This window comes from Pongo pygmaeus, chromosome 4 (genome assembly GCF_028885625.2).
Source record: "Pongo pygmaeus isolate AG05252 chromosome 4, NHGRI_mPonPyg2-v2.0_pri, whole genome shotgun sequence".
NCBI lineage: Eukaryota > Metazoa > Chordata > Mammalia > Primates > Hominidae > Pongo > Pongo pygmaeus.
Genome location: NC_072377.2, coordinates 85371909 through 85392662, shown reverse-complemented (window position 1 = coordinate 85392662; position 20754 = coordinate 85371909). Strand labels below are relative to the sequence as shown.

General features: G+C 36.3%; 1 protein-coding gene across 21 annotated transcripts in view; it reads left to right on the top strand.

Moving 5' to 3' along the window:
• SSBP2 (single stranded DNA binding protein 2) overlaps nucleotides 1-20754 on the top strand; it is a 336920-nt gene that overhangs the window by 82292 nt on the left and 233874 nt on the right. The window lies entirely within an intron of this gene.

Here is a 20754-nt window from a genome sequence, read left to right as displayed (position 1 = left end):
TTCAACATTCTTGATGTTTTTATTGCCTGTACACCTATCACATGCTCCTTTGTATTATTGATCTTAATTTTAATTATATGTTTTGTCCCATTAGCAAATCTGAAAATTACTTAAGGGCAAGATTTGCATCATCATTTTGTTTTTTTCTTAAGTGCTGGAACATTAATAGAAGCTTACTAAACTGTTGATGGTGATTAGCATAGTAAGTGTTTATTTGTAAACTTTCTCAGGATGTTTGAAAATGGTTTTTGTTTCAAACATTGGATGTTTAGAATTATCCTTATGCTACTAAATTGTTAAACTCTTTCTTGGAGTAATGATGCATTCCCTGACCATATTGCCACAAATTCTGAATTAGTGGGTCTTATAGTAATTATGTTTCATTGGTTCTCAGTACTTTACACAAAGTAGATGCTTAAGAGTTGACTAATGAAGAGACGAATAAATAGCCTCAAAGAGCAAATGTTGTTGATATCTTAATATATTGAGCTAGGGCTAAGAAGTGGCTTAATGCCCAGAGAAAAAAAATACCCTGTGATTCTGATTATTTTATTTGGAGCCTTTAAAAAATAGCTCCAAATAATGGTTTTTAAAAATGATTACCATACATTTATATCCTCTAAAATCAGAGGGAAAAGATTATCCTGGGTTTTTCATGAGTTGGGATTTTCCTTTGACCACCTGCCCACTTCCTTAAGTGGTATTAGGGTTGTGGACCCTGTGTCTATAGGTGTATTCATCTGAAGCATTTCTTTTCTGTTCTGCCTGTGTCCTAAGGAGTACAGGTCAGATATATTGCTGAAATTAGCAATGAGAAAAACTCAGAATTCATTTGGAGAAAGTAGAAAATGGATTATAAGCACTGGCATCACTTAATGGTGAATATTAATGTGCATACTTAAATATGACAGTGATGAAGTAGGTATAACTGAAGACATCACCGAATGTGTCACAGGTAGACGAGCATAGAGATTTGGCTAGAATTAAGGAAGGAATAGGGGAAACATTAAAGAAGAAGGTAAAGTGGAAGGGAAAGGAAAGCAGATGTAAAGCAAAATAGATTTAAATGCCAAAATGGCATGTGTAAAGATCACAAAAGAGAATTAACAGGGGGAATTAAGGAAAAAATAGTGGTAAAGCGAGGAGGAAATTATAAATAAGTTATTTTCAATGCTTTTCCTTGTCAGATGAAAAAAAACTTTAGAAAGCTTTAAAGTATTTTCACTTGAATTTTTTGGGATATAAAATTTACATTATTTAGAAAGAAGATGTTTTCTTGGTTATAGTATGTTGACATAACTTATTGTTACAGTAAACTTGTTCATCTGTACTTGAGGAAAATGTTACATGTAGATAATTTACAGTAAGATTGGAGATGGAGATAGGAACTTAACTAAGTTTAGAAATTTTTTTCTTGATTACAGAAAAACTGCCAAATATAGAAAAGCATAGAGGAGTAAGAAGCTTCATTACCCATTGTAATAACTTTTAAAATAAATTTTAACTTTTAGGTTCACAGCAAATTGCGTGGAAGATATAGAGATTTCCCATATTCTTTCTGCTCCCACACATGCGTTGCCTCCACGTTTATCAACATCCCCCACCATAATGATACTTTTGGTTATAATTGATGAACCTACATTGAAGCCTCATTGTCACTCGAAGTCCGTAGTTTACATTAGGGTTCTCTGTTGGTGGTGTGCATTCTATGAGTTTCGGCAAACACATGATGGCATATATTTACCATTGTAGTAGCATACAAGGTAGTTTCACTGCCCTAAAAATCCTGCATTCTGCGGCTTTCATCCCTCTGACCCCATAACTCCTGGCAACCACTTATCCTTTTACTGTCTCTCTATACTTCTGCCTTTTCCAGTATGTCATAAAGTTGGAATCATACAGTATGTAGCCTTTTCAGATTGGTTTCTTTCACTTAGTCATAAGCATTTAAGTTTCCTCTGTGTCTTTTCATAGCTTGATAGCTCATTTCTTTTTTTCTTTTTCTTTTTTTTCTGCCTTCTTTTTTTCTTCATTTCTTCTTTAAAAACAAAAAACAAAAAACAAAACGGGATACATGTGCAGAACGTGCAGGTTTGTTACATAGGTATGCATGTGCCATGGTGGTTTGCTGCACATATTGACCTGTCCTCTAAGTTCCCTCCCCTCAACTCTCATCCCCCACCCCCCAACAGGCCGTGGTGTGTGATGTTCCCCACCATGTGTCCATGTGTTCTCAATGTTCAGCTCCCACTTACGAGTGAGAACATGTGGCGTTTGGTTTTCTGTTCCTGTGTTAGTTTGCTGAGGATGATGGCTTCCAGCTTCATCCATGTCCCCTCATTTCTTTTTAGTACTGAATATTTCATATTCTGGATGTACTACACTTTATTTCTCCATTCACCTACTGAAATCATCTTGCTTGATTCCAAGTGCTGCCAATTATGAATAAAGTTGCCAAACATCTGTGTGCAGGTTTTTGTGTAGACATAAGTTTTCAGTTCATTTGGGTAAATACCAAGGAGTACAATTCCTGATAAGAGTATGTTTAACTTTGTAAGAAATTGCCAAACTGTCTTCCAAAGTGGCTGGACCATTTTGCATTCCCACCAGCAATGAAGGAAAATCTGTTACTCTACATTGTTGGCCAGAATTTAGTGTTGTCAGAGTTTGTTGTAATTACTTTGCAAAGTTTTATTCTATATTCTTTCATTACTTTTTACATATATGCAAAATAGTGTACCATAATTTAATCATTTCTATTTAGTTGAACATACAGGCTACTTCCATTTTGTCTTTTACTGTCAGTAAAACCCTATCATAAAAATCCTTTATATGAAACTTTTTATATACTTTTTTCTTTAGAATAAATTCCAGAGGTAGAACTGTACTGAGATGGTAGAGACATAGTTTTTAAGTTTCAAAATTTTAATTTAAGAACACTTGGAACTTGGCTAAAATTATTCCTTTGGGAAATAATTTGTAAAGATAATTTTCTTTTCTTTCTTTAAATTTTCTGTACAAATGATGAGGACCTTGACTAAATATAATGTAAAATGTAACAAGACCTTTATTAAAGACACTAATTTCAAATGAATATTCCAAAATTTAATATTATTGACTGATTTTAGCAAACTTTATGCTTTATTTACCTATTGTCTGGTGGTAGTGCTGTTATACAATTAAATTGAGGAAAGGCCATTTAAGTAGTAATTCAACTGGCTAAAAATAACCAGCATTGAATATTAAGAAACATGAAATAAATTGTTTATAAATTAAAACATGAGTTTAACATGGTTAATTTCAGAAGTAAAAATACGGTTTTATAATTACGTTTAGTTTCTTTTTTTAACGAAAATTTACTTTGGATTGAGATAAGTAGGCTGGATAAAATCTTACAGCCTAGTCATTTTTAAGCTACTTATGAATATTTGGTTAGAGTCACTGTGTTTTGGCTATTCGTATTTGAATGCATGAGGAAATGTTAATTCTGTGTTAAAACTGAAAAATTAAAATTTATTAGAGAAACCTTTTTTTCCTGTTTTTTTTTTTTTTTTTTTTTTTTTACCTCCATATAACCTCTATCTTTAAGTCTACTGGGTAGTGCTGAATTGATGCATTATATTTATTGGTTTGCATTTAGCTCCCAGGAAATTTCTATCAACAGTAATTGTATCTTAGTTAAGTATTGATACCCACTGTGTCCTCCCAGCACGAAGCAGTGCTAATTTTCTCAATTTGGAAAAGGTAACTCATTACCTGTTACAGCATTATTCTCTCAGGTGGGGAAAGTTATGGTTGTCTGATTGGCTCCAAGTATAACTACAAGTATCCTTTGATTGATAAAAGTAACTGTTCTAGGACATTTTGCCATTTTGAATTCTATAAGTCAACCCTTTCTCTTTCCATTGATCCTACTTCAAAATTAGACCTATAACCTGCTAGAAAACTGTGAACTCTTCACTGTGTCACAGAATAAAAATGCTTAATAAGAAAATATGGTAACAAAATTTTTGTTATTATATTGGTTTTTCTTTGTGCTTCATATTGTTTTCTCTGTAGAGGTAACAATTCAATACAATTTTAGTAATTTGGTCAAGTCTTTCACCCACTTAGAAGTTATACTTCATTCCTAGTATCACCTTTTTTTGAGGGAGGTAACTTATCTTTACAGTAATGATACTGTAAAGTATCTTTAAGCTACTTTCTAGCCACATTAGTCTGGCTATAGTTACATGTTGTTAAAAGCTTGGTTTGAGTTGTTAGAATTACCCATAATTGTTAGAATGAGTCTATATAGTAGCTTTACTTTAGGACTAAGTTAGCCCTACCTCTGAAGTATGAACCCACTGGTCTCTACTGAATGCTCTTGGTGTTCAATGAGGGCTTTCTACTGAGTAGTCAGTGGTTTTCCAGCCCTGTGGGAGCAATGGTTCTTTGTCTGCTCTAGTAAAGGGACCCCTATATGGATTGTTGGAGTGTGTGTGTGTGTGTGTGTGTGTGTGTGTGTGTATCCCTTCTGTCTGGTACTCTGCCTCATAAATTCCAGCTGCCTCAAGCTCCTCCAAATCTTAGTCTCAACTGAAGAGACTGTTGTTCTGTATTTGGGTGTCTCCCTCCTTGTACTGTGTTCTGGAATTTGCCCTGAGGCAGAAAGCTAGGATGATGATAGGACTCCCACCTATTTTTTCCCCTTTTATCAGGTATTGCAGGGAAGCATTGCCTTTTGTCCAGTGTCTAAAAACTGTTGTTTCATATATCCAGTTTTTAGTTGTTTACAGCAAGAGGTCAAATCCCACATTCTCCTCCATGGCATGAGTGGAAGTCTGGTTCTGGTGTTAATTTTTATGTGAAAACATTGAAATAGAGTACAGCAAGACTTCCAAGATTAGTCAACAAGTATTAAGAAGCCACCAGTGTCTTGGGAGGATATAAAGGACAATATGCTCTCTGTGAGGATAACACAGACAGAAAGTAAAGATTATCGCAATCTGTGTATATCAAGATTCCATAGAAAGTGGGAGCCTGAGTATAAAGGATGATCTTCAAATTGGATTGAAGTAGAGCAAATCGTATTAACAAGTGCACCCAGCACAGTAATACCAATGTATACTGCTAAGCAAGATTGAATGGAAATTTTTACTAAACTCTATAAATAATTATTTATAATATAACGTTGATTTAATTAGTTTTTAAAAATTTACATTTTTATGCCTTTGCCCTTTTCAGTTCTCCAAAGTTGATAGTAGTCATTTTAATTTTGAAATTGCCTTTATGTATAAGGCAAGTGTTTACATTTCCGGCCACACCAAATTATTTAATCCCAAACCTACATGCGCAGTATTACTTGTTTATAATATATGACATCAATGAAACATCAGCAAAGTAGTACTTTTTTATGCCCAACTATCCATCTAGTTGTTAAATTTTTCATTGATGTCTCTGTCTGTGTTAACTAATGCAATTATTCCTGTTCTAGAACATTACTAATGCTCAGTTCAGTATCTTCATTATCTGTATGTAGTATATCAGTTATCTATTTCTCTAAAACTCATATTGAAAATATAAAAAAATACATGTTATAAGTGTGTTTAAAACAAAGGCTGGGTATTCATGTTATTTGGTTCCATTGGCAGAGATTTTGACACTCTGAATCTGTTTTTTAGCTTAAGTGTTAATAATGAGGAACTTAAAAAAGACAATGTTAGAAACAGATTTCTAATTTTTCACACCTCCTTAACAGCAGGTTGCAAGCGCGTTGAACATTTGATCAGGCTGATCCTGTTTCACTGCTAATAACTACTCACAGTCTTATGAGCAGCCTTTCAAAGGCTTCCAAATGCTCCTTACTGCTCTTCAGCTGGCTGTGATCCAGCTAACTATTGGCATTTTGTCACCTAGGAATCACATTTGGACATTGATAAATATCATTGGTCCACACTGGAATTATACAGGAATAAGAGAGGTCCTTTTCTAGATCTAAAATGACTCCAAGGCCGGGCGTGGTATCTCACGCCTGTAATCCCAGTACTTTGGGAGGCCAAGGCGGGTAGATCAACTGAGGTCAGGAGTTCAAGACCAGCCTGGCCAACGTGGTAAAACTCCGTCTCTACTACTACTACTAATAATAAACAATTAGCCAGGCATGGTGACTGGCGCCTGTAATCCTAGCTACTCAGGTGGCTGAAGCAGGAGGATCGCTTGAACCTGGGAGGCAGAGGTTGTGGTGAGCCAAGATTGCGCCACTGCACTCCAGCCTGGGCGACAGAGTGAGACTCTGTCTCAATTAAAAAGAAAGACTCTGGAAGATCTTTAGGAAAACCTAATCTATTTTACGTTGTCTATATCTGAGGCTTCTCTAGTGACTGATACCGGAATTTAAGGGTGTAGGATAGGAAGTGGAATTCAGATGCAGGATTTTAGATACATCCATCCATCAGTGCTATGTGGCAGCAGCTAGACCATTCTTTCTAAAATACCCCTTCCATAGCCCTCTACCTTTGTTTTATTATTTATTCTCTAGCCTTGCTTACAAGGAAAACTACAAACCACCGCTCAAAGAAATCAGAGATGACACAAATAAGTGGAAAAACAGTCTATGCTCATGGATAGGAAGAATCAGTATCATTAAAATGGCCATACTGCCCAAAGCAGTTTATAGATTTAAATGCTTTTCCCATTAAACTACCATTGACATTCTTTACAGAACTAGAGAAAACTATTTTAAAATTCATATGGAACCAAAAAAGAGCACCAATAGCCAAGACAATCCTAAGCGAAAAACAAAGCTGGAGCCATCAAGCTACTTGGCATCAAACTATACTACAAGGCTACAGTAAGCAAAATAGCATGGCACTGGTACAAAAAGAGACACATAGACCAGTGGAACAGAACAGAGAACCCAAAAATAAGACTGCTACAACTATCTGATCTTTGACAGACTTCCTTTATTTCCTCTTAAAAGGAAATAAGGAGGAAAGATGCTTTTGAGGATCTTTTTAATAGAATACAACAAATGAAACACCAAAAATCTGTCACCCACAATTAAACAAGCCAATTTATTTCTTTCTAAAAAATTCCTGTTTGTGTCTAGAAATTAGAAATCAGTGTGAACAAATTGTTTAGTAACTTCCATGTTGTCAAACAGTATGGTATTTAATTGAGAGGCTGAATCAGAGGATGCTGTGCTAAGATAGGTATCTAAGGGGAAATCTTGAAACTTTTTTCCTTGAATGCCTTGAATAGAAGAAACCAAAGGATTCTACAAATGCTTATGTGTGGTCTGAGAGAGTCATTAATGCATTCAAAAATATTTATTAGTTACCTACTATTTTAGGAGCTGAAGATACAGAGATTAACAAGACCAAAAAGGGTGCAGTGGCTCACGCCTGTAATCCCAGCACTTTGGGAGGCCAAGGCAGGCGGATCACTTGAGGTCAGGAGTTCAAGACCAGCCTGGCCAACATGGTGAAACCCCATCTCTACTAAAAATACAAAAAAAAATTAGCTGGGCATGGTGGCAGATGCCCGTAGTCCGAGCTACTCGGGAGGCTGAAGCATGAGAATCACTAGAACCCAGGAGGCAAAGGTTGCAGTGAGCAGAGATGCCACCGCTGCACTCCAGCCTGGGCAACAGAGTGAGATTCTGTCTCAAAAAAAACCAAAAAACAACAAAAAAGTTAAAATTTAAAAAGTGTATACAGAGATAAATAAGACAGAAAATGTACATTATAGTAGTTTAATTTCAAGAGAAATTAGGAACAGCCATTTTTGGAAGCTGTTATTTTACTGTCTGTTCTCTACCTTTGCACATATAGTAAATTAACTCAAAGAATTTTAAAATTACAAATAGGGGTGCATTAATTTGCGTGCCTTATTTTTAGTTGAATCTTTTTACTTGCTAAATGTTAGAAAATGGCAAAATGCTAACAAAATCATTTGTCATTGCTAAAGTTGGATGTTTTCCCATATTAAATGGCTACTTTCAGTTTCAACCCTATACTTTTTTTGAATATTAAAAGGATAGGTTGCAAAAGACAGGTTCTTTAATAGGTAATAGACAGACCTAAGTAGAAAAGTAGATATAGGATATTATGGTCAGGTTGACAGATGTGGCCATTTATTGATAGTTAGACTTCTCATTGTATAGGCACTTATCTAATGATATTTATGCATAGTTCATAACTCTGTGTACTTCAGTATTGTGAGGCATAATCAAATGTTGTCTACAACTGGCACACATTATATATAGTACATTTTCTGAAAAGTTTTGTGGATATTAAATCATACGGTTTTATAACTAGCACATATAATGTAAGGAAACACTTGATGAATCCTGTTCACAAAGTTAAAAAATCTTTTCTGTGATACAAAGTCATATCTACTTTAACTGTTCTATAAATTGGGATTTAAAAATAAGATCATTTTATTAGCTGACTTCTATTAAATAATGATTTGTTATATATAGTTGTATTATACATATATACATACATACATATGGACGTGTATATATGTAGAAAGAGAGTTAGGAATTAGCTGTGAGCTAATAGGTAATTAAAAGGCAGTATTTACCTTTTATTTATGTGTTTCTTGGTAAACTTGTTTGTGAATCAACAATACTGTCTTAGAAAACTTACCTTTAATATCTTGCCTATCGTTCTTATTTTCTACCAATTCTAAATTTTAGAGCATTATATTTAACCTCAAATTAGATAACTAGACCATAGAAAGAATTGAGTAAAGTAAGATCTTTACTCCTTTCCCAGACTGTACATTCATTCGTTTACAAGAATGGTTCAGAATCTGTAATTAGACACTTAAGTAACAGTCTCTGTTGTAGATACCTAATTAGTTAAATAGTTCATCTGTCCTAGTACTGTTAGATGATACCTATTGGCAAGGATGTAATGGATTTTGTTCATATGAATGGAAAGAATTCAGGTTTCTTTCTTAGAAGCTGTAATTTTCTTTTTGTTCTTTTTGTTTCTGTTTTTGAGATTGAGTCTTGCTCTGTCACCCAGGCTGGAGTGTAGTGGCTCGATCTTGGCTTGCTGCAACCTCTGCCTCCAGGGTTCAAGCAATTGTCTGCCTCAGCCTCCTGAGTAGCTGAGATTACAGACATCCACCACTATGCCTGGCTAATTTTTGTATTTTTAGTAGAGACGGGGTTTCACCATCTTGGCCAGGCTGGTCTTGAACTCCTGACCTCGTGATTCACCCGCCTCAGCCTCCCAAAGGGTTGGGATTACAGGTGTGAGCCACTGCACCGGGCCAGAAGTTGTAATTTTCATAAGGTAAATTGGAAATAATTTTTTTTGTTTGTTTTTGAGACGGAGTTTTGCTCTTGTTGCCCAAGCTGGAGTGTAGTGGCGTGATCTCAGCTCACTGCAACCTCTGCCTTCCAGGTTCAAGCAATTCTTCTGCCTCAGCCTCCCAAGTAGCTAGGATTACGGGCATCTGCCACCATGCCCGGCTAATTTTTTGTCTTTTTAGTAGAGACAGGGTTTCACTATCTTGGTCAGGCTGGTCTTGAACTCCTGACCTCAGGTGATTGACCCACCTTGGCCTCCCAAAGTGCTGGGATTACAGGCATGAGCCACCGCACCTGGCCAGTTGGAAATAATTTTATTTGGTGGTATGGCAATGACATTTTCTCAGATTTTAAAATTCATGGATTAGGCAGAGAGAAGTCACTTAAGTGCTTATTGAATAAATATATCCAAGTTCTGTATTATATTTGCATGCAGAATGAAATTAGACCCTCATCTCATAACACAGACAAAAATCAAACTCAAAATAGACTGAAGACTTAAACATAAGACTTGAAACCATAAAGCTTCACATTGTTGTGAAAAGCTTCACAACATTGCTTTTAGCAATGATTTCATGGATATGACCTCAAAAGCATAGCCAACAAAAGCAAAAGTAGATAAATGGGATAATATCAAACTAAAAAGCTTCTGCAAAAGAAATAATCCCAGAGTGAAGAGACAACCTGGGGAATGGGGGAAAATATTTACAAACCAAACCCTGATAAGGGGTTAATATCAAAAATATATAAAGGAATTCTGACAACTCAATAGCAAGAAAACAACCCAATTACAAAGTGGGCAAAGGACGTGAATAGAAATTTCTCAAAATAAAACATACCAATGGCCAACAATTATATGAAAAAATGCTCAGTGTCACTAATTATCAGGGAAATGCAAATTAAAACCAAAATGAGGTATCACTTGACACCTGTTAGAATGGCTATTAAAAAAAAAGAGAAGTGTTGTTGAGGATGTGGATGAAAGGGAACCATTGTACACTGTTGGTGGGAATATAAATTAGTACAGCCATTATGGAAAACAGTATGGAGGTTTCTCAAAAAATTAAAAATAGAACTACCATATGATCTCGCAATCCCACTCTGTATGTCCACAGGGAATGAAATCAGTATGTCAAAGTGATATCTGCATTCCCATAGTCATTGCCGCTTTAATCACAATAGGCAAGATATGGAATCAACCTTAGCGTCCATCAACAGATGAAGGAAAATAGACTATATATACAAAATTGAATACTATTCAACCCTTAACAAGAAGGAAATCCTGTCGTTTAAAAAACAATTTTTTAAAATTTTACTTTAAGTTCCAGGATACATGTGCAGAATGTTCAGATTTGTTACGTAGTATACATGTGCCATTGTGGTTTGCTGCACCTATCAACCTGTCATCTAGGTGTTAAGCCCCACATTCATTAGGTATTAGTCCTAATGCTCTCCCTCCCCTGACCCCCCCACCCCTCAACAGGCTCCGGTTTATGTTGTTCTCCTCCCTGTGTCCATGTGTTCTCATTGTTCAACTCCCACTTATGATTGAGAACATGTGGTGTTAGGTTTTCTTTTCCTGTGTTAGTTTGCTGAGAATGATGGCTTCCAGCTTCATCCATGTCCCTGCAGAGAACATGATCTCATTCTTTTTTTATGACTGCATAGTATTCCATGGTGTGTATGTGCCACATTTTCTTGACCCAGTCTATCATTGATGGTCATTTGGGTTGGTTCCAGGTCTTTGCTATTGTAAATAGTGTCGCAGTAAACATACATGTGCATATGTCTTTATAGTAGAATGATTTATAATTCTTTGGGTATATACCCAGTAATGGGATTGCTGGGTCAAATGGTATTTCTGGTTCTAGGTCCTTGAGGAATTGCCACACTGTCTTCCACAGTGGTTGAACTAATTTACATTCCCACCAACAGTGTAAAAGCATTCCTGTTTCTCTACAGCCTCGCCAGCATCTGTTGTTTCCTGATGTTTTAATAATTGCCATTCTGACTGGTATGAGATGGTATCTCATTGTGGTGATTTGCATTTCTATAATGATCAATGATGATGAACTTTTTCTCATATGTTTGTTGGCTGCATAAATGTCTTCTTTGAGAAGGGTCTGTTCATATACTTTGCCGGCTTTTTGATGAGGTTGTTCGTTTTTTTCTTGTAAATTTTTAAAATTTCTTGTAGATTCTGGTAGACCTTTGTCAGATGGGTAGATTGCAGAAATTTTCTCCCATTCTGTAGGTTGCCTGTTCACTCTCATGGTAGTTTCTTTTGCTGTGCAGAAGCTCTTTAGTTTAATTAGATCCCATTTGTCTATTTTGGCTTTTGTTGCCATTGCTTTTGGTGTTTTAGTCATGGAGCCTTTGCTCATGCCTATGTCCTGAATGGTATTGCCTAGGTTTTCTTCTAGTGTTTTTATGGTTTGGGGTGTTACATTTAAGTCTTTAATCCATCTTGAGTTAATTTTTTGTAAGGTGTAAGGAAGGGGTCTAGTTTCAGTTTTCTGCATATGGCTAGCCAGTTTTCCCAGCACCATTTTTATCCCCATTGATTGTTTTTGTCAGGTTTGTCAAAGATCAGATGGTTGTACATGTGTGATGTTATTTCTGAGGTCTCTGTTCTGTTCCATTGGTCTATATATCTGTTTTGGTACCAGTACCATGCTATTTTGTATACTATAGCCTTTTTGCTATACTGTAGCATTATAGTATAGTTTGAAGTCAGGTAGCGTGATGCCTCCAGCTTTGTTCTTTTTGCTTAGGATTGTCTTGTTTATACAGGCTCTTTTTTTGGTTCCATATACAATTTAAAGTAGTTTTTTTTAGTTCTGTGAAGAAAGTCAATGGTAGCTTGATGGGAATAGCATTAAATCTATACATTACTTAGGGCAGTATTGCCATTTTCATGATAATGATTCTTTCTAGTCATAAGCATGGAATGTTTTTCCATTTGTTTGTGTCCTCTCATTTCCTTGAGTAGTGGTCTGTAGTTCTCCTTGAAGAGGTCCTTCACATCCCTTGTAAGTTGTATTTCTAGGTATTTTATTCTCTTTGTAGCAATTGTGAATGGGAGTTCATTCATGATTTGGCTCTCTACTTGTCTTTTGTTAATGTATAGGAATGCTTGTAATTTTTGCACATTGATTTTGTATCCTGAGACTTTGCTGAAGTTGCTTATCAGCTTAAGGATTTTTTGGGCTGAGACAGTGGCGTTTTCTAAATATAGAGTCATGTCATCTACGAACAGAGACAATTTGACTGCCTCTCTTTCTATTTTAATACCCTTTATTTCTTTCTCTTGCCTGATTGCCCTGGCCAGAACTTCTAATAATATGTTGCATAGGAGTTGTCTTGTGCCAGTTTTCAAAGGGTATGCTTCCAGCTTTTACCCATTCAATATGATATTGGCTATGGGTTTGTCATAAATCACTCTTATTATTTTGAGATATGTTCCATCAATACCTAGTTTATTGAGAGTTTTTAACATGAGGAGATATTGAATTTTATCGAAGTCCTTTTCTGCATCTATTGATATAATCATGTGCCTTTTGTCATTGGTTCTGTTTGTGTGATGAATTACATTTATTGATTTGCATTTATTGAACCAGCCTTGCATAACAGTGATGAAGCCGAGTTGATCGTGGTGGATAAGCTTTTTGATGTGCTGCTGGATTCGGTTTGCCAGTGTTTTATTGAGGATTTTCGCATCAATGTTCATTAGGGAAATCCTGTCATTTTGACAACATGGATGAACCTGGAGGACATTATGTTAAGTGAAATGAGTGAGGCAGAGGAAGATAAATACTATATAATCTCACTTATACAGTCAGCCCTTAGTATCTGTGGATTCTGCGTTCAAGGATAAAAAATATTTGGAAAAAAATTTAAAAAATCAACAATAAAAAATAATACAACATAAAAAATAAAGTATAATTATATAGCATTTACATTGTACTGGGAATTAGAGTAATCTAGAGATGATTTAACATGTACAGAAGAATGTGTGTAGGTTATGTATAGATACTATGCCATTTTGTATAAGGGACTTGAGCATCTGTGGATTTTGGTATCTGTGGGGGTATTGGAGTCAATCCCTGTGGATACTGGGGGATGCTTGTATTTTTGATCCCAGGTTGGTTGAATCCAACCACATGGAACCCACAGATAAGGAGGCTCAATTGTATGGAATCTAAAAACATTGAAGCCATAGAAGCAGCATAGAATGGTGGTCATCGGGCTGGCAGTAGGGAGGATTTGGGAGATGTTTGTCTAAAATAACAAAAGTTCATTTAGATTAGGAAGACATTCAAGAGATCTGTTGTACAATGTGGTAATGTGACTATAGTTATTATTAATAACAATGTTTTATATATTTGAAAGTTGCTGAGAGAGTAGATTTTAAGTGTTCTCACCACACACAGAAAAGATAAATATTTGAGGCAATGGATATGTTAATTAGCTTGATTTGGTCATTCCATAATATATACATGTATCAAGACATCATGTTGTATATTATGAATATTTATATGACAAAACTTTATACAATTTTTATTTATCAATTAAAAGCTAAAGTTTCTGTTCTGTTGTCAAAATTTTATTTTAAATAACTAAATCCTCCTTCCCTCCAAAAAACCCGACTAAAATTGAGTCAGACAACAAACTAGGAAAACAATTTGCAGAAAATAAACCAGAGATTTAATATTTTTATATAGCCGAATACCTTTGATATTTGTTTAGAGTGCCACAAAGTTTAATCTTTTACTGGAGACATAAAGCTACCATTATGATTGTTGATTAGAGGACAGTACTGTAATAAAGAGTTGCCCTTAGGCCTTCTGAGGGAGGCACAGGGGTATTTAGCCCAACTCCAAGTTGGCCATACTAGTTTCACTGCTTTACTTAGTTTTTCTGCTCCATTCCTACTTGTTGGACTTCATCTGTTACTTCTTATTTTTATTAATGTTTCTACCAGTAGCCATTACTCTTATTTCCTTATACTCTTTTTCTATACACATTGTATATATTTGGGGAGTTTTAATTTTAGCAATGAATTATGAACATTTCTTAATATCATTAAACATTTTGCAAAAATATATTTCCCCATCACATGTATTTATCATAATCTAATTATTTCTTCTTTCTCAGATATTTAGATTGCCAGTTTTTCACTGCTATAATTTTGCCCCAGGCATTATTATAAATTGTTTGGCTTTCTGATTCTTTAGAATAGTATTTTAGAATAAAAATTGCTGGGATATAAAAGGATATAAAGGTTTAGTATTTAATTTTTTATTGCTTGTTTATTTCTTTCTAAATAGGAAATACAAGCTCAGGGGAAGTAATCAAACAGAAGAAAAGTTATGCGGTAAAAAAGTCTCCCTCTTATTCCAGGCCCCCAGTCTCTAGGAAAAAAGGCCTGCAATAAAAGATACTGTTTGAACTCGAATGATTACATGAGCGTGGGAAGCATGGGAGTGACTTGTTCCGGTGCTTGTATTTCTGTAGAATATTTCTGTATTCTATCATAGAATATTTCTGTAATACAGATGAAAGCATACTATACAAACTGTTCTGCACTTAAAAAAAAAAACTTATGACTTTTTCATTTTGCCATGTTATTTTCCTGAAAAGCTGTACCATTTACACTTTCACATTTCACCCTTATAGGCATTGAATACTTGAATGTTTTTAAAGTCTTTGCTACATTCATTAGTGAAATTTTGAAATACTTCTTATGACTAGGAGGTTGAACAGTTTTTTTTTTTTTTGGAGTTACTTACTGGCCATGTGTAACCGTTCTTCCTATTTGAATTTTCATTTTCTTACCTTGCTCATTATTTAAAAATTAAGATCTTCATAGGTCTTCATATACATGTCATTTTATTTGTTTTTTTTTATATATTAAACATATTAGCTTGACATAAGGCTATATGTTATGTCACGGATCTCACAAATCATCGATAAAGAACTTACTCATGTAACCAAATACCACCTGTTCCCCCAAAAGCCTCTTTATATATTAAACATATTAGCCTTGACATAAGGCTATATGTTATGTCCTTTTTTGCTTTTTAATTTTATTTAATTTTTGTAGGGACAGTCAACAGTTGAACACTTTTGTGTATTTTTTAAATTTTTATATATCTGGCTGGGCGTGATGGCTCATCCCTGTAATCCCAGCACTTTGGGGGGCTGAGGTGGGCAGATTACGAGGTCAAGAGATTGAGACCATCCTGGCCAACATGGTGAAACCCTGTCTCTACTAAAAATACAAAAATTAGCTGGGCGTGGTGGTGCACACCTGTAGTCCCAGCTACTCCAGAGGCTGAGGTAGGAGAATCACTTGAACCTGGGAGGCAGAGGTTGCAGTGAGCCAAGATCGCGCCACTGCACTCCTGGCACAGCCTGGTGACAGAGCAAGACTCCGTCTCATAAAAAAATTATATATCTTTAATTCTCTTCTAATTGTATAATTTTTAAATCAAAAAACCCCCTTTTGTTAGAATCATGCAAAATAAAGAGTAAGTGGGGTCCTCCCACTCTTAAAAAATAGATTAGAAGATTAAACTGAAGACCTGTTCTAATCCAAATTACTATAGATATTGAATTCATGAAGCCTAGTTGAAGGAGTATTTGACTGTCAGAACTGGAGACTGATAGAATTCCAATTCTGAAATTTTATCAATGTTGGTTGATGTTTCCAGTCTGCCTCCCACTGCATTTGTGAGTACACGTGTGTGTAAGTTGAGGGACAGTGAGTCTAGTATCCATCACATGTGTAGGTGTTATATGATGATCTCAGGCTTTGGCTTTTCTCTGTGTTCTTCCCATCTTAATCTCTACCTCTGTTCTTATTTTTAAAGTTTAGGCGCCTGTGGTGACCAAGGAGTAAAGAAGGTGCTGAGCTGTACCAGATATATTTTGCATTTTGGGCTTTGGCTCCCTGTCTAGAATTGTTGGTCATCATTTTGATAACTTGGTCACTGATATCCAGTTTAAAATTAGAATGAAATGAAGATAATTTAAAGATATATGATCCATTAATCATTGATAGGTTTTTTCATTAATCAATGTTTTTTAAAGAAAGACTGGTTCTACTTTTTGCAGCTGACTCTTACTGTATTTGTTAATTTGTTTCTATGTATTTAGATCACATTAACTACTCTGCTAAATAGCCACTCTGTATTTTAATAAAGTACTTAAATTTCTTAAAGATCAAAAAAAGGAAAAGGAAGATGTTAATTCAAAAGTATTACTGTTCAAATATTTGTATATTCAATATTTGTCTTTAAATTTTCACTGTTTAGTAATCCAAATAAAATGTTGCCTTTTTCTTTTCTTTATATATATATATTTTTTAAGACATAAGATCTGGCTTTGTTGTTCATACTGGAGGACGATGATGGATCATAGCTCACTGCAGCCTTGAACTCCTGGGCTCAGGTGATCCTCCTGCCTCAGCCTCCCAAATCAGTGGGACTGCAGGTGTGAGCCATACAGGCTAATTTTTAAAATATATATAAGTATATGTATATATTAGAGATGGGGTTTTGCTGTGTTGCCCAGGCTGGTCTCAAACTCCAGGGCTCAAGTTATCCTCCTGCCTCAGCCTTCCACTTCCTGGGATTACTCCCAGGCATGAGCCACTATGCCCTGCTCAAAATGTTGCATTCTTATGTTTGTGATCTCACATTACTAGACATGGCACCAAGCTGTGATTTACCTGCATGGATGGACAATGTCACTCCCCTCTGCCAGAATCATTTGTGTTCAAACAGTATCTTTTATTACAGGGCTGTTCCCCCAGAACTTTCTGGACATTCTTATTTCTGGTGGATCAGTGTCCTTTTGTGGGGAGCTAATGGGAAATACATAATCTGACGCTACAGCAAATATTATAGCTCCTGCTCTTGCTGTGACTCTGGTGGTTCCTCCAGAGCAGGAAGGAGGAAAGAAAGGAGTGGCAAATGTGGGAGAGATAGTATCCTTAGAATCCAATACATGATTTGGTAATTGGCCAAAATTATAACAATTGTTATTACTTACTGTGCTTTCTAATCCTTTTGACAATACAAGCAAAATACTATTCTTCCTATCTGACACATGAGAAAACTGACTTTCAGAGAAATTGTGTTCCATTCAAGGTGAGCAAAAGGTACTATGAAAACAGATGGAGAAGGTGAATTTAACTTTGGACGTGGTCAATTTAAGAGAGAAACATGTTTTTAGAAACAAACTGGCCAGGTCCAGTCACTCATGCCTGTAATCCCAGCACTTTGGGAAGCCTAGGCAGGAGGATCTCTTGAGTTCAGGAGTTCGGGACCAGCTTTGGCAACATAGCAAGACCCTGTCTTTACCAAAAAAATTAAAAATTAGTCAGATGTGGTGGTGTGTGCCTGTAGTCCAAGCTGCTCGGGAGGCTGAGGCAGGCAGGAAGATGGCTATGCTCACACCACTGCACTCCAGCCAGATGATAGAGCAAGACCCCGTCTCAAAAAAAAAACAAAACAAAAAACACCAAACTTAAAACAGTAGTTTAGTTTGCAGAAGTAGGTTTGGAGCTTGGGACAGAAGATATCACTACAGGGATAGGTTTGGAAAATCCTATACACAGAGGTGATAATTAAAATATTGGAGATTGGTTCTATCCATCTGACAAAGGGCTAATATACAGAATCTACAAAGAACTTAAGCAAATTTACAAGAAAAAAACTCCATCAAAAAGTGGGTCCAGGATATGAACAGTTACTTTGCAAAGAAGACATTTATGCAGCCAACAAACATGAAAAAAAGCTCATCATCACTGGACATTAGAGAAATGCAAATCAAAACCACAATGAGATACCATCTGATGCCAGTTAGAATGGTGATCATTAAAAAGGCAGGAAACAACAGATGCTGGAGAGGATGTGGAGAAATAGGATCACTTTTACACTGTTGATGGAAGTGTAAATTAGTTCAACCATTATGGAAGACAGTGTGGCGATTCCTTAAGGATCTAGAACTGGAAATACCATTTGACCCAGCAATCCCATTACTGAGTATATATCCAAAGGATTACGAATCATTCTACTAAAAAGACACATGCACATGTATGTTTATTGCAACACTATTCACAATAGCGAAGACTTGGAACCAACCCAAATGCCCATCAATGATAGACTGGATAAAGAAAATGTGGCACATATACACTGTGGAATACTATGCAGCCATAAAAACGGCTGAGTTCATGTCTTTTGCAGGGACATGGTTGAACTGGAAGCCATCATTCTCAGCAAACTAATACAGGAACAGCAAACCAAACACCGCATGTTCTCAGTCATAAGTGGGAGTTGAACAATGAGAACACATGGACACAGGGAGGGGAACATCACACATCGGGGCCTGTCGGTGGGTGAGGGGGTAGGGGAGGGATAGCATTAGGAGAAATACCTAATGTAGATGAGGCATTGATGAGTACAGCAAACCACCATGGCATGTGTATACATACCTGTGTAACAAACTTGCACGTTCTGCACATGTATCCCAGAACTTAAAGTATAATGAAAAAAAGAAAAAGAATGATACAGTGAACTTTGGGGACTTGGGGGAAAGGGTGGGAGGGGGGTGAGGGATAAAAGACTACAAATTGGGTACAGTGTATGCTACTCGGGTGATGGGTGCACCAAAATCTCACAAATCACCACTAAAGAACTTACTCATGTAACCAAACACTGCTCGTTCCCAAAAATCCTATGAAAAAAAAAAAACAAACTGGAGATTGCTGATCATGTATTATGGAGTCATCATGGCAGTAGACTTAATTAGTTGTTCACCCATGCGTTGCTCCCTGACACTCTTTTTGGAGCATAGATTCTGATTGCCTGAGAACCATTAATTTTGTTCAAAGGAGATTGCAGAACATGAATATATGAGGTAGCATTATAGATAGGTTTTCTCAGCCAGGTCCCACTTCATCACCCTGTTGGTAACAATGAGCTGCCACAGCAGATTCTAATGGTAGGAGGATGGGCTCACACCCTTAGAAGATACTTCAGAATCTCCAGTTGAAACCCTTACCCCCTGTTATTGTCAGTCCCTTCCAATACATTTTTTAGAATCACTGTTTTAGACTGAGAGAGAGAGAAAGTGAGGACTCTATCACTTAATTTTACTTGTAAATAGGTAAACTTTTGGTTTCTTAGGTACTAAAGAAAACTTAGAAGCTTCTAACTATATTACCCCCATTAATATGAAACAGAAGACGTTACAAGCAGGTAACTCACTTAAAGGAATGGGGTTTATTGAAAGGACACAGCAACAGATGTACCCTGGCCTTGAACGTTCTGAAGTCTGTTCTCTCCATACGAGGCCTGTCATGGTGCCCCTGCTTCATTCACTCTCTGCCTCTCACTTTCAAATTCCCCAAGCTTGGTGGACCAGCTTTATTGTTCAGCCTTTTACTTAGGTGTGGATTTCTTTCCTGTGCTAACCACTGGTTTGGCTCTAGGCCCAAGGTTTACAAGCCACGTGGAATTACCTGAGTCTATGTGTTTTTTTCAGGCAGTGGGGCAGGACTGCCACTGGCAGGCAATTTTGAGGTTCCACAGCCTATCCAAGAAGATTTTACAAATATTATCCTTTTCCAAGATGCAATTTGCCATCATGGGCACTGAGTCATGCAGTAGAGTTGAGAGTCGCTAGTGGAGGGAACAAGGTGTGGGGTATGTGTTTGAAGAATGTGTGATAAGAATCACCAGCAGGATTGTTTGAAACTACAGGAATATTCCAATTTCCTGTATCCCTTATGATGTACTTTGGGTGATAAGCCACACTTCCACAGGGAGATCCTGCTACTGAAAGGAGCCTGCTCTATAGCTTATTGTGTTAGGGTAGGAAAAACAGTTGAGAAGCACTGATGTAGGAAGTGTCATTCAATTTGAATCTGTTAGGAGATGTTTCTAAATTACATTCATCCTCACTGTCAATAACTTACTTTCTATGAGAAACTTCAACAGGTCTACTCTCTCAAGGTGCTTAGTAGCTACAGAATAACTCTCATTTTAAGTATTTGGCAATTTTGGAATGGGGAAAGAATTAAATGGACAGAGCAACTGAATTTGTACAAGCTTTCTCTTTTCATGACAGATGCATGATATGTTTTCATGAAAATAAGGAAAATACTCATTTTTGTAAATGCCGTCAATCTTTAACAGTCGAAAATCTGCTTGGCAAGAGAAGTGGTACAACTATAACCACAAAATTGTGGTTATTGTTACATTGTATTGTTTACTGTAAACCTGGTTCAATATTGGTAAATATAGTGTAGCAGAAACTGAACTGTTGTGAGCTATCTGGGCATTGGTCCAAGATATCATTAAAAATACTGCCTCAGACTAATTTGGGTTTATGAATAATATTTTGTTAACAGCTCAACTGAAATTGAGCCACATGGT